Genomic DNA, 12,441 nt, shown 5'->3' with positions numbered 1-12,441 from the left:
TTTAGTATTATAATTATGAGAACTGATAAGAAGGTGTGATATTTAATGACTATGTGCTAGTGATATAGGTATCAGTTTGAGCTATAATCACATTATTGAAAGTAGACAGCATTCTTAGTATTTAGTTTCTTGTATAGTATTTTTTTGGCAGAAAAGAGCATTTAATCTTCAAAATGACAACTGACCCCGACATGATTTGAACACGCAACCTTCTGATCTGGAGTCAGACTCGCTAGCGTTGCGCCATGAGGTCTCTTGTTAAATCTGATTCTGTAGATTTTTCTGGTGGTTTATATTACAAATAGATCATCTGCTTATACTAAACCTTGAATTAGGTAGTTGTCAAGCAAACAAACCTACATCCTCGGTAACAAAACAAAAAGATATGTCTGGTGGTTTTTCCTTTAGTGTATAATTTTTATTCATCACAGTATAGGTCATTTGAATGGAAAAAGTCATCCATAAAATCAAATTGGTACTAAATGTATTGTTAAAATAGACAAGTGATGGTAGTGATCCAAAATTGATCCAGAAAAGCTAATTGCTTTTAAATGTATTGTTACATTACAGACATTTAGAGTTGGCCTTCAAGTAACGTATTCTCTAAACTGGATATTTTTTGTATAATAATTATGAGAACTGATAAGAATGTGAGTTATTTAATGACTATGTGCTATTGATATAGGTATCAGTTTGAGGTATAATCACATTATTGAAAGTAGATAACAATCTTGGTAATTAGTTTCTTGTATAGTATTTTTGGGCAGAATAGAGCTTTTTATCTTCAAAATGATAACCGACCCTGACGTGATTTGAACACGCAACCTTCTAATATTGAGTCAGATGAGCTAACGTTGCCTCTTATTAAAACTGATTCAGTAGATTTTCTGGTGGTTTATATTACAAATAGTTCATCTGCTTATGCTAAACCTTGAATTAGGTAGTTGTCAAGCAAACAAGCTTACATCCTTGGTATCAAAACAAAAAGATATGTATTCTGGTTTTTCCTTCAGTGTAGAGTTTTTATGCCTCATAGTATACGTCATGTGAATGGAAAAAGTCATCTTTAAAATCAAATTGGTACTAAATGTATTTCTAAAAAAGACAAGAGACGGCAGTGATCCAAAATTGATCAAGAAAAGCTAATTGCTTTTAAATGTATTGTTACATTACAGACATTTAGAGTTGGCCTTCAAGTAAAGTTTAATCTAAACTGGATATTTTTAGTATTATAATTATGAGAACTGATAAGAAGGTGAGATATTTAATGACTATGTGCTAGTGATATAGGTATCAGTTTGAGCTATAATCACATTATTGAAAGTAGACAGCATTCTTAGTATTTAGTTTCTTGTATAGTATTTTTTGGCAGAAAAGAGCATTTAATCTTCAAAATTACAACTGACCCCGACGTGATTTGAACACACAACCTTCTGATCTGGAGTCAGACGCGCTACCGTTGCGCCACGAGGTCTCTTGTTAAATCTGATTCTGTAGATTTTTCTTGTGGTTTATATTACAAATAGATCATCTGCTTATACTAAACCTTGAATTAGTTAGTTGTCAAGCAAACAAACCTACATCCTCGGTAACAAAACAAAAAGATATGTCTGGTGGTTTTTCCTTTAGTGTATAATTTTTATTCATCACAGTATAGGTCATTTGAATGGAAAAAGTCATCCATAAAATCAAATTGGTACTAAATGTATTGTTAAAATAGACAAGTGATGGTAGTGATCCAAAATTGATCCAGAAAAGATCATTGCTTTTAAATGTATTGTTACATTACAGACATTTAGAGTTGGCCTTCAAGTAACGTATTCTCTAAACTGGATATTTTTTGTATAATAATTATGAGAACTGATAAGAATGTGAGTTATTTAATGACTATGTGCTAGTGATATAGGTATCAGTTTGAGGTATAATCACATTATTGAAAGTAGATAACAATCTTGGTAATTAGTTTCTAGTATAGTATTATTGGGCAGAATAGAGCATTTTATCTTCAAAATGATAACCGACCCTGACGTGATTTGAACACGCAACCTTCTAATATTGAGTCAGATGAGCTAACGTTGCCTCTTATTAAAACTGATTCAGTAGATTTTCTGGTGGTTTATATTACAAATAGTTCATCTGCTTATGCTAAACCTTGAATTAGGTAGTTGTCAAGCAAACAAGCTTACATCCTTGGTATCAAAACAAAAAGATATGTATTCTGGTTTTTCCTTCAGTGTAGAGTTTTTATGCCTCATAGTATACGTCATGTGAATGGAAAAAGTCATCTTTAAAATCAAATTGGTACTAAATGTATTTCTAAAAAAGACAAGAGACGGCAGTGATCCAAAATTGATCCAGAAAAGCTAATTGCTTTTAAATGTATTGTTACATTACAGACATTTAGAGTTGGCCTTCAAGTAAAGTTTAATCTAAACTGGATATTTGTAGTATTATAATTATGAGAACTGATAAGAAGGTGAGATATTTAATGACTATGTGCTAGTGATATAGGTATCAGTTTGAGCTATAATCACATTATTGAAAGTAGACAGCATTCTTAGTATTTAGTTTCTTGTATAGTATTTTTTTGGCAGAAAAGAGCATTTAATCTTCAAAATGACAACTGACCCCGACGTGATTTGAACACGCAACCTTCTGATCTGGAGTCAGACGCGCTACCGTTGCGCCACGAGGTCTCTTGTTAAATCTGATTCTGTAGATTTTTCTGGTGGTTTATATTACAAATAGATCATCTGCTTATACTAAACCTTGAATTAGGTAGTTGTCAAGCAAACAAACCTACATCCTCGGTAACAAAACAAAAAGATATGTCTGGTGGTTTTTCCTTTAGTGTATAATTTTTATTCATCACAGTATAGGTCATTTGAATGGAAAAAGTCATCCATAAAATCAAATTGGTACTAAATGTATTGTTAAAATAGAAAAGTGATGGTAGTGATCCAAAATTGATCCAGAAAAGATCATTGCTTTTAAATGTATTGTTACATTACAGACATTTAGAGTTGGCCTTCAAGTAACGTATTCTCTAAACTGGATATTTTTTGTATAATAATTATGAGAACTGATAAGAATGTGAGTTATTTAATGACTATGTGCTAGTGATATAGGTATCAGTTTGAGGTATAATCACATTATTGAAAGTAGATAACAATCTTGGTAATTAGTTTCTAGTATAGTATTATTGGGCAGAATAGAGCATTTTATCATCAAAATGATAACCGACCCTGACGTGATTTGAACACACAACCTTCTAATCTTGAGTCAGATGAGCTAACGTTGCCTCTTATTAAAACTGATTCAGTAGATTTTCTGGTGGTTTATATTACAAATGGTTCATCTGCTTATGCTAAACCTTGAATTAGGTAGTTGTCAAGCAAACAAACCTACATCCTTGGTAACAAAACAAAAAGATATGTATTCTGGTTTTTCCTTCAGTGTAGAGTTTTTATGCCTCATAGTATACGTCATGTGAATGGAAAAAGTCATCTTTAAAATCAAATTGGTACTAAATGTATTTCTAAAAAAGACAAGTGACGGCAGTGATCCAAAATTGATCCAGAAAAGCTAATTGCTTTTAAATGTATTGTTACATTACAGACATTTAGAGTTGGCCTTCAAGTAACGTATTCTCTAAACTGGATATTTTTAGTATTATAATTATGAGAACTGATAAGAAGGTGAGATATTTAATGACTATGTGCTAGTGATATAGGTATCAGTTTGAGCTATAATCACATTATTGAAAGTAGACAGCAATCTTAGTATTTAGTTTCTTGTATAGTATTTTTTTGGCAGAAAAGAGCATTTTATCTTTAAAATGACAACTGACCCCGACGTGATTTGAACAAGCAACCTTCTGATCTGGAGTCAGACGCGCTACCGTTGTGCCACGAGTTCTCTTGTTAAATCCGATTCAGTAGATTTTTCTGGTGGTTTATATTACAAATAGATCATCTGCTTATACTAAACTTTGAATTAGGTAGTTGTCAAGCAAACAAACCTTCATCCTCGGTAACAAAACAAAAAGATATGTCTGGTGGTTTTTCCTTTAGTGTATAATTTTTATTCATCACAGTATAGGTCATTTGAATGGAAAAAGTCATCCATAAAATCAAATTGGTACTAAATGTATTGTTAAAATAGACAAGTGATGGTAGTGATCCAAAATTGATCCAGAAAAGCTAATTGCTTTTAAATGTATTGTTACATTACAGACATTTAGAGTTGGCCTTCAAGTAACGTATTCTCTAAACTGGATATTTTTTGTATAATAATTATGAGAACTGATAAGAATGTGAGTTATTTAATGACTATGTGCTAGTGATATAGGTATCAGTTTGAGGTATAATCACATTATTGAAAGTAGATAACAATCTTGGTAATTAGTTTCTAGTATAGTATTTTTGGGCAGAATAGAGCATTTTATCTTCAAAATGATAACTGACCCTGACGTGATTTGAACACGCAACCTTCTAATATTGAGTCAGATGAGCTAACGTTGCCTCTTATTAAAACTGATTCAGTAGATTTTCTGGTGGTTTATATTACAAATAGTTCATCTGCTTATGCTAAACCTTGAATTAGGTAGTTGTCAAGCAAACAAGCTTACATCCTTGGTATCAAAACAAAAAGATATGTATTCTGGTTTTTCCTTCAGTGTAGAGTTTTTATGCCTCATAGTATACATCATGTGAATGGAAAAAGTCATCTTTAAAATCAAATTGGTACTAAATGTATTTCTAAAAAAGACAAGAGACGGCAGTGATCCAAAATTGATCCAGAAAAGCTAATTGCTTTTAAAAGTATTGTTACATTATAGACATTTAGAGTTGGCCTTCAAGTAAATTTTAATCTAAACTGGATATTTTTAGTATTATAATTATGAGAACTGATAAGAAGGTGTGATTTTTAATGACTATGTGCTAGTGATATAGGTATCAGTTTGAGCTATAATCACATTATTGAAAGTAGACAGCATTCTTAGTATTTAGATTCTTGTATAGTATTTTTTTGGCAGAAAAGAGCATTTAATCTTCAAAATGACAACTGACCCCGACGTGATTTGAACACGCAACCTTCTGATCTGGAGTCAGACACGCTAGCGTCGCGCCACGAGGTCTCTTGTTAAATCTGATTCTGTAGATTTTTCTGGTGGTTTATATTACAAATAGATCATCTGCTTATACTAAACCTTGAATTAGGTAGTTGTCAAGCAAACAAACCTACATCCTCGGTAACAAAACAAAAAGATATGTCTGGTGGTTTTTCCTTTAGTGTATAATTTTTATTCATCACAGTATAGGTCATTTGAATGGAAAAAGTCATCCATAAAATCAAATTGGTACTAAATGTATTGTTAAAATAGACAAGTGATGGTAGTGATCCAAAATTGATCCAGAAAAGCTAATTGCTTTTAAATGTATTGTTACATTACAGACATTTAGAGTTGGCCTTCAAGTAACGTATTCTCTAAACTGGATATTTTTTGTATAATAATTATGAGAACTGATAAGAATGTGAGTTATTTAATGACTATGTGCTATTGATATAGGTATCAGTTTGAGGTATAATCACATTATTGAAAGTAGATAACAATCTTGGTAATTAGTTTCTTGTATAGTATTTTTGGGCAGAATAGAGCTTTTTATCTTCAAAATGATAACCGACCCTGACGTGATTTGAACACGCAACCTTCTAATATTGAGTCAGATGAGCTAACGTTGCCTCTTATTAAAACTGATTCAGTAGATTTTCTGGTGGTTTATATTACAAATAGTTCATCTGCTTATGCTAAACCTTGAATTAGGTAGTTGTCAAGCAAACAAGCTTACATCCTTGGTATCAAAACAAAAAGATATGTATTCTGGTTTTTCCTTCAGTGTAGAGTTTTTATGCCTCATAGTATACGTCATGTGAATGGAAAAAGTCATCTTTAAAATCAAATTGGTACTAAATGTATTTCTAAAAAAGACAAGAGACGGCAGTGATCCAAAATTGATCCAGAAAAGCTAATTGCTTTTAAATGTATTGTTACATTACAGACATTTAGAGTTGGCCTTCAAGTAAAGTTTAATCTAAACTGGATATTTTTAGTATTATAATTATGAGAACTGATAAGAAGGTGAGATATTTAATGACTATGTGCTAGTGATATAGGTATCAGTTTGAGCTATAATCACATTATTGAAAGTAGACAGCATTCTTAGTATTTAGTTTCTTGTATAGTATTTTTTTGGCAGAAAAGAGCATTTAATCTTCAAAATTACAACTGACCCCGACGTGATTTGAACACGCAACCTTCTGATCTGGAGTCAGACGCGCTACCGTTGCGCCACGAGGTCTCTTGTTAAATCTGATTCTGTAGATTTTTCTGGTGGTTTATATTACAAATAGATCATCTGCTTATACTAAACCTTGAATTAGGTAGTTGTCAAGCAAACAAACCTACATCCTCGGTAACAAAACAAAAAGATATGTCTGGTGGTTTTTCCTTTAGTGTATAATTTTTATTCATCACAGTATAGGTCATTTGAATGGAAAAAGTCATCCATAAAATCAAATTGGTACTAAATGTATTGTTAAAATAGACAAGTGATGGTAGTGATCCAAAATTGATCCAGAAAAGATCATTGCTTTTAAATGTATTGTTACATTACAGACATTTAGAGTTGGCCTTCAAGTAACGTATTCTCTAAACTGGATATTTTTTGTATAATAATTATGAGAACTGATAAGAATGTGAGTTATTTAATGACTATGTGCTAGTGATATAGGTATCAGTTTGAGGTATAATCACATTATTGAAAGTAGATAACAATCTTGGTAATTAGTTTCTAGTATAGTATTATTGGGCAGAATAGAGCATTTTATCTTCAAAATGATAACCGACCCTGACGTGATTTGAACACGCAACCTTCTAATCTTGAGTCAGATGAGCTAACGTTGCCTCTTATTAAAACTGATTCAGTAGATTTTCTGGTGGTTTATATTACAAATGGTTCATCTGCTTATGCTAAACCTTGAATTAGGTAGTTGTCAAGCAAACAAACCTACATCCTTGGTAACAAAACAAAAAGATATGTATTCTGGTTTTTCCTTCAGTGTAGAGTTTTTATGCCTCATAGTATACGTCATGTGAATGGAAAAAGTCATCTTTAAAATCAAATTGGTACTAAATGTATTTCTAAAAAAGACAAGAGACGGCAGTGATCCAAAATTGATCCAGAAAAGCTAATTGCTTTTAAAAGTATTGTTACATTATAGACATTTAGAGTTGGCCTTCAAGTAAATTTTAATCTAAACTGGATATTTTTAGTATTATAATTATGAGAACTGATAAGAAGGTGTGATATTTAATGACTATGTGCTAGTGATATAGGTATCAGTTTGAGCTATAATCACATTATTGAAAGTAGACAGCATTCTTAGTATTTAGATTCTTGTATAGTATTTTTTTGGCAGAAAAGAGCATTTAATCTTCAAAATGACAACTGACCCCGACGTGATTTGAACACGCAACCTTCTGATCTGGAGTCAGACACGCTAGCGTCGCGCCACGAGGTCTCTTGTTAAATCTGATTCTGTAGATTTTTCTGGTGGTTTATATTACAAATAGATCATCTGCTTATACTAAACCTTGAATTAGGTAGTTGTCAAGCAAACAAACCTACATCCTCGGTAACAAAACAAAAAGATATGTCTGGTGGTTTTTCCTTTAGTGTATAATTTTTATTCATCACAGTATAGGTCATTTGAATGGAAAAAGTCATCCATAAAATCAAATTGGTACTAAATGTATTGTTAAAATAGACAAGTGATGGTAGTGATCCAAAATTGATCCAGAAAAGCTAATTGCTTTTAAATGTATTGTTACATTACAGACATTTAGAGTTGGCCTTCAAGTAACGTATTCTCTAAACTGGATATTTTTTGTATAATAATTATGAGAACTGATAAGAATGTGAGTTATTTAATGACTATGTGCTAGTGATATAGGTATCAGTTTGAGGTATAATCACATTATTGAAAGTAGATAACAATCTTGGTAATTAGTTTCTTGTATAGTATTTTTGGGCAGAATAGAGCTTTTTATCTTCAAAATGATAACCGACCCTGACGTGATTTGAACACGCAACCTTCTAATATTGAGTCAGATGAGCTAACGTTGCCTCTTATTAAAACTGATTCAGTAGATTTTCTGGTGGTTTATATTACAAATAGTTCATCTGCTTATGCTAAACCTTGAATTAGGTAGTTGTCAAGCAAACAAGCTTACATCCTTGGTATCAAAACAAAAAGATATGTATTCTGGTTTTTCCTTCAGTGTAGAGTTTTTATGCCTCATAGTATACGTCATGTGAATGGAAAAAGTCATCTTTAAAATCAAATTGGTACTAAATGTATTTCTAAAAAAGACAAGAGACGGCAGTGATCCAAAATTGATCCAGAAAAGCTAATTGCTTTTAAATGTATTGTTACATTACAGACATTTAGAGTTGGCCTTCAAGTAAAGTTTAATCTAAACTGGATATTTTTAGTATTATAATTATGAGAACTGATAAGAAGGTGTGATATTTAATGACTATGTGCTAGTGATATAGGTATCAGTTTGAGCTATAATCACATTATTGAAAGTAGACAGCATTCTTAGTATTTAGTTTCTTGTATAGTATTTTTTTGGCAGAAAAGAGCATTTAATCTTCAAAATTACAACTGACCCCGACGTGATTTGAACACGCAACCTTCTGATCTGGAGTCAGACGCGCTACCGTTGCGCCACGAGGTCTCTTGTTAAATCTGATTCTGTAGATTTTTCTGGTGGTTTATATTACAAATAGATCATCTGCTTATACTAAACCTTGAATTAGGTAGTTGTCAAGCAAACAAACCTACATCCTCGGTAACAAAACAAAAAGATATGTCTGGTGGTTTTTCCTTTAGTGTATAATTTTTATTCATCACAGTATAGGTCATTTGAATGGAAAAAGTCATCCATAAAATCAAATTGGTACTAAATGTATTGTTAAAATAGACAAGTGATGGTAGTGATCCAAAATTGATCCAGAAAAGATCATTGCTTTTAAATGTATTGTTACATTACAGACATTTAGAGTTGGCCTTCAAGTAACGTATTCTCTAAACTGGATATTTTTTGTATAATAATTATGAGAACTGATAAGAATGTGAGTTATTTAATGACTATGTGCTAGTGATATAGGTATCAGTTTGAGGTATAATCACATTATTGAAAGTAGATAACAATCTTGGTAATTAGTTTCTAGTATAGTATTATTGGGCAGAATAGAGCATTTTATCTTCAAAATGATAACCGACCCTGACGTGATTTGAACACGCAACCTTCTAATCTTGAGTCAGATGAGCTAACGTTGCCTCTTATTAAAACTGATTCAGTAGATTTTCTGGTGGTTTATATTACAAATGGTTCATCTGCTTATGCTAAACCTTGAATTAGGTAGTTGTCAAGCAAACAAACCTACATCCTTGGTAACAAAACAAAAAGATATGTATTCTGGTTTTTCCTTCAGTGTAGAGTTTTTATGCCTCATAGTATACGTCATGTGAATGGAAAAAGTCATCTTTAAAATCAAATTGGTACTAAATGTATTTCTAAAAAAGACAAGTGACGGCAGTGATCCAAAATTGATCCAGAAAAGCTAATTGCTTTTAAATGTATTGTTACATTACAGACATTTAGAGTTGGCCTTCAAGTAACGTATTCTCTAAACTGGATATTTTTAGTATTATAATTATGAGAACTGATAAGAAAGTGAGATATTTAATGACTATGTGCTAGTGATATAGGTATCAGTTTGAGCTATAATCACATTATTGAAAGTAGACAGCAATCTTAGTATTTAGTTTCTTGTATAGTATTTTTTTGGCAGAAAAGAGCATTTTATCTTCAAAATGACAACTGACCCCGACGTGATTTGAACAAGCAACCTTCTGATCTGGAATCAGACGCGCTACCGTTGCGCCACGAGGTCTCTTGTTAAGTCCGATTCAGTAGATTTTTCTGGTGGTTTATATTACAAATAGTTCATCTGCTTATGCTAAACCTTGAATTAGGTAGTTGTCAAGCAAACAAGCTTACATCCTTGGTATCAAAACAAAAAGATATGTATTCTGGTTTTTCCTTCAGTGTAGAGTTTTTATGCCTCATAGTATACGTCATGTGAATGGAAAAAGTCATCTTTAAAATCAAATTGGTACTAAATGTATTTCTAAAAAAGACAAGAGACGGCAGTGATCCAAAATTGATCCAGAAAAGCTAATTGCTTTTAAATGTATTGTTACATTACAGACATTTAGAGTTGGCCTTCAAGTAAAGTTTAATCTAAACTGGATATTTTTAGTATTATAATTATGAGAACTGATAAGAAGGTGAGATATTTAATGACTATGTGCTAGTGATATAGGTATCAGTTTGAGCTATAATCACATTATTGAAAGTAGACAGCATTCTTAGTATTTAGTTTCTTGTATAGTATTTTTTTGGCAGAAAAGAGCATTTAATCTTCAAAATTACAACTGACCCCGACGTGATTTGAACACGCAACCTTCTGATCTGGAGTCAGACGCTCTACCGTTGCGCCACGAGGTCTCTTGTTAAATCTGATTCTGTAGATTTTTCTGGTGGTTTATATTACAAATAGATCATCTGCTTATACTAAACCTTGAATTAGGTAGTTGTCAAGCAAACAAACCTACATCCTCGGTAACAAAACAAAAAGATATGTCTGGTGGTTTTTCCTTTAGTGTATAATTTTTATTCATCACAGTATAGGTCATTTGAATGGAAAAAGTCATCCATAAAATCAAATTGGTACTAAATGTATTGTTAAAATAGAAAAGTGATGGTAGTGATCCAAAATTGATCCAGAAAAGATCATTGCTTTTAAATGTATTGTTACATTACAGACATTTAGAGTTGGCCTTCAAGTAACGTATTCTCTAAACTGGATATTTTTTGTATAATAATTATGAGAACTGATAAGAATGTGAGTTATTTAATGACTATGTGCTAGTGATATAGGTATCAGTTTGAGGTATAATCACATTATTGAAAGTAGATAACAATCTTGGTAATTAGTTTCTAGTATAGTATTATTGGGCAGAATAGAGCATTTTATCATCAAAATGATAACCGACCCTGACGTGATTTGAACCTTCTAATCTTGAGTCAGATGAGCTAACGTTGCCTCTTATTAAAACTGATTCAGTAGATTTTCTGGTGGTTTATATTACAAATGGTTCATCTGCTTATGCTAAACCTTGAATTAGGTAGTTGTCAAGCAAACAAACCTACATCCTTGGTAACAAAACAAAAAGATATGTATTCTGGTTTTTCCTTCAGTGTAGAGTTTTTATGCCTCATAGTATACGTCATGTGAATGGAAAAAGTCATCTTTAAAATCAAATTGGTACTAAATGTATTTCTAAAAAAGACAAGTGACGGCAGTGATCCAAAATTGATCCAGAAAAGCTAATTGCTTTTAAATGTACTGTTACATTACAGACATTTAGAGTTGGCCTTCAAGTAACGTATTCTCTAAACTGGATATTTTTAGTATTATAATTATGAGAACTGATAAGAAGGTGAGATATTTAATGACTATGTGCTAGTGATATAGGTATCAGTTTGAGCTATAATCACATTATTGAAAGTAGACAGCAATCTTAGTATTTAGTTTCTTGTATAGTATTTTTTTGGCAGAAAAGAGCATTTTATCTTTAAAATGACAACTGACCCCGACGTGATTTGAACAAGCAACCTTCTGATCTGGAGTCAGACGCGCTACCGTTGTGCCACGAGGTCTCTTGTTAAATCCGATTCAGTAGATTTTTCTGGTGGTTTATATTACAAATAGATCATCTGCTTATACTAAACCTTGAATTAGGTAGTTGTCAAGCAAACAAACCTTCATCCTCGGTAACAAAACAAAAAGATATGTCTGGTGGTTTTTCCTTTAGTGTATAATTTTTATTCATCACAGTATAGGTCATTTGAATGGAAAAAGTCATCCATAAAATCAAATTGGTACTAAATGTATTGTTAAAATAGACAAGTGATGGTAGTGATCCAAAATTGATCCAGAAAAGCTAATTGCTTTTAAATGTATTGTTACATTACAGACATTTAGAGTTGGCCTTCAAGTAACGTATTCTCTAAACTGGATATTTTTTGTATAATAATTATGAGAACTGATAAGAATGTGAGTTATTTAATGACTATGTGCTAGTGATATAGGTATCAGTTTGAGGTATAATCACATTATTGAAAGTAGATAACAATCTTGGTAATTAGTTTCTAGTATAGTATTTTTGGGCAGAATAGAGCATTTTATCTTCAAAATGATAACTGACCCTGACGTGATTTGAACACGCAACCTTCTAATA

The 12,441-nt window shown here is 31.8% G+C and overlaps 7 non-coding genes across 7 annotated transcripts; all 7 read right to left on the bottom strand.

Annotated features, from left to right (window-relative positions):
* Positions 1-1,402: 1,402 nt before the first annotated feature.
* Positions 1,403-1,474, bottom strand: TRNAW-CCA (transfer RNA tryptophan (anticodon CCA)). The gene has a single exon. It is a non-coding gene; the product is annotated as a tRNA-Trp (tRNA).
* A 1,150-nt stretch (positions 1,475-2,624) lies between these two features.
* TRNAW-CCA (transfer RNA tryptophan (anticodon CCA)) lies at positions 2,625-2,696 on the bottom strand. The gene has a single exon. It is a non-coding gene; the product is annotated as a tRNA-Trp (tRNA).
* Positions 2,697-6,290: 3,594 nt separating this feature from the next.
* Positions 6,291-6,362, bottom strand: TRNAW-CCA (transfer RNA tryptophan (anticodon CCA)). Its single transcript has one exon. It is a non-coding gene; the product is annotated as a tRNA-Trp (tRNA).
* A 2,372-nt stretch (positions 6,363-8,734) lies between these two features.
* On the bottom strand, positions 8,735-8,806 carry TRNAW-CCA (transfer RNA tryptophan (anticodon CCA)). Its single transcript has one exon. It is a non-coding gene; the product is annotated as a tRNA-Trp (tRNA).
* A 1,150-nt stretch (positions 8,807-9,956) lies between these two features.
* TRNAW-CCA (transfer RNA tryptophan (anticodon CCA)) lies at positions 9,957-10,028 on the bottom strand. The gene has a single exon. It is a non-coding gene; the product is annotated as a tRNA-Trp (tRNA).
* A 545-nt stretch (positions 10,029-10,573) lies between these two features.
* Positions 10,574-10,645, bottom strand: TRNAW-CCA (transfer RNA tryptophan (anticodon CCA)). The gene has a single exon. It is a non-coding gene; the product is annotated as a tRNA-Trp (tRNA).
* Positions 10,646-11,788: 1,143 nt separating this feature from the next.
* Positions 11,789-11,860, bottom strand: TRNAW-CCA (transfer RNA tryptophan (anticodon CCA)). Its single transcript has one exon. It is a non-coding gene; the product is annotated as a tRNA-Trp (tRNA).
* Between the last annotated feature and the right edge of the window lie 581 nt (positions 11,861-12,441).

The sequence above is a fragment of the Taudactylus pleione genome, unplaced genomic scaffold (assembly GCF_031769625.1).
Source record: "Taudactylus pleione unplaced genomic scaffold, aTauple2 ptg000393l, whole genome shotgun sequence".
NCBI classification, from domain to species: domain Eukaryota; kingdom Metazoa; phylum Chordata; class Amphibia; order Anura; family Myobatrachidae; genus Taudactylus; species Taudactylus pleione.
The sequence above is the reverse complement of the archived record's forward strand: the minus strand, read 5'-3'. Positions and strand labels throughout refer to the sequence as shown.